Source organism: Melospiza melodia, chromosome 3, assembly GCF_035770615.1.
Source record: "Melospiza melodia melodia isolate bMelMel2 chromosome 3, bMelMel2.pri, whole genome shotgun sequence".
Classification (NCBI taxonomy): Eukaryota; Metazoa; Chordata; class Aves; order Passeriformes; family Passerellidae; genus Melospiza; species Melospiza melodia.
Window position 1 is genome coordinate 73,353,441 of NC_086196.1, and position 2,090 is coordinate 73,355,530.

Here is a 2,090-nt window from a genome sequence, read left to right on the forward strand (position 1 = left end):
AGAAAATTTTGCCTGAAATATCTTAATTGAACTAACTGAAGTATTTTTATTTTCTTTCACACCTTGAGGAAAGCTAGGTATGTTAATAAGTGGCTACCTTATTACCCTGAAATATTTGAAATTGTAGGAAATACTTGACAGTTGCACTGGTAAACTTGTGTATATGTATCAACTTCAGGGTGCTCATTATTGTACAATAAAGGCAGCGACTTATACAAGAAGTATGTGATTTTTTTTTTCTTCACATTTCCCTTTCTTGCCCTTGTCTTTACAACCACGGACACCACTACCTTTTATCTTGGTCTTTTATAAAGATAAGCTTGATAAATTATATTGTTGGAAAATAACCAAACAGCTCTTTCTTCACAAGAAATTGAACCTAATACTGTGAGCATTACACAACAGGAAACATTAATGTTGAGGAAAGAATGCTTATCTTTCACTCATACAATTATCCTAAAATGTGACTTGATTGAATTTGCTTCCATATTGTAAATTGTGACAAACTTCTAGATTTTCTGAGTTGACAAACTTCTAGATTTTCTGAGTTAGGCTTTCCTAAGAGCTTTTAATCAGCCAACATCAGTGATGGCAAATAAGTATCATTCTCTAAAATGTGAAACACAAAAATGTCAACAAAATTGCAGGAGGGCTACAGCTGCTATACTGCTCTAGGCCTGAAGAATGAGCACTGGGTGAATGAATCATTGCATTCCTCTAGCATGTGGTTTCTGGGGATACAAAGGACTGTAAGAAATGCCAGGGTGTCTGTGGGATGCTGGGCAAAGAGGTACCAACACCTGTTTCTACCTTGACACTTTTTCATAGTGTGATTAAAATATTAAACTGCTCTAGGTGGGGGCTGAAAATGAAACACATATTTTTCAGAGATTACACAGCAGTAACTAAGCCTGGATCTAAGGCCTTGCAACTGTGGGAATGAGAGTCTGGAGCAAAAATCAATAGGCATGAGGATGCAAGAGGAACACATGCAATTAGCAACAGTAATTGCTAAGTCTTGAGATGTAGCATTTAAAAGGGCTCTTTACAGCTCTTGGAAAAAACCCTCAGCTGCTTTGACTAGCACAAAAAAAATTTACCTTGACTATCAGTTCTGTGAGTGCCTATTCATATTCAGAATTTGCTCTGAGAAGTAGAAAAAAATACAAAAAAATGTAGTCATTTGATTCACCAGCAAGAGGATTCCCTTATGTCACCTGTCCTTTCTTACCTGCATCTTTCATTCTTTTTGTCTACTCAAGCTACTGTGCTGAACAAATAACATGGGTCTGAAAAGGAAAAGAGAGAAGTTTTGTTCATCTGCATTGAGACTTCTGCTGTCATTTTGCCATTTTCGATCTGTAAGGCAATATTAAGGTGATGGATGTGAAGAAAAGGCAATGGTAAATGCAGGCATACTTGTAAGCAGCACATATCTCGGCTTGCAAACACTCAACACTTAAAATATACCATTAAGTGGAAGCTGCAGCTACAGAAGGACAAGGATAGGCCTGTCAGGGAATGTTGCGCTTTCGTCTGCTCGCTGTGAAACCCCGCACTTTCCCTAGTGGGATCACGGCTGAATGAGCTCCTCCGTCCGCCGCACCGCAGGTGTAACCTCAAACTGTCGGAAGTCACCGGGAAAGTGGCGGCTGCTTCTCCCCAGGAGAGAGAAGAACTGCTCGGCGGGGCAGGAGGGGGAGCAGTCAAGTAAGTGCTTGCTCGGATGTGTCGTGTCCTTACAGGGCGGCAGCTACAACCTTTCTATATGTTCTTGTTACTCCTGCGATCCTCATCTGGAGAAACCCGCACAAATAAGGGGCAGGACCTTCCTTATTTTCTGGCCTGCGAAGCGGGAAAGGTAGCCGGACTCCTGCTCGGCGCAGCGGTCAGGAGCGCTGCCTCCTCGGGATCGAGATCCTGCCGCCAGCGGGGAGTGAGGAAGAGTCCATGCGCTACCCTCCTCCTGCGGCGGCGGCGGCGGGGCTGGGCTTGTCCCTCCCCCGCCACATCGCCCTCCCGCTGCCGCTGCTGACGTGTCTATTCCCTCCTTCCCAACCCGGCTCCCTCCCTCCGCGGCGCTCGCCGAC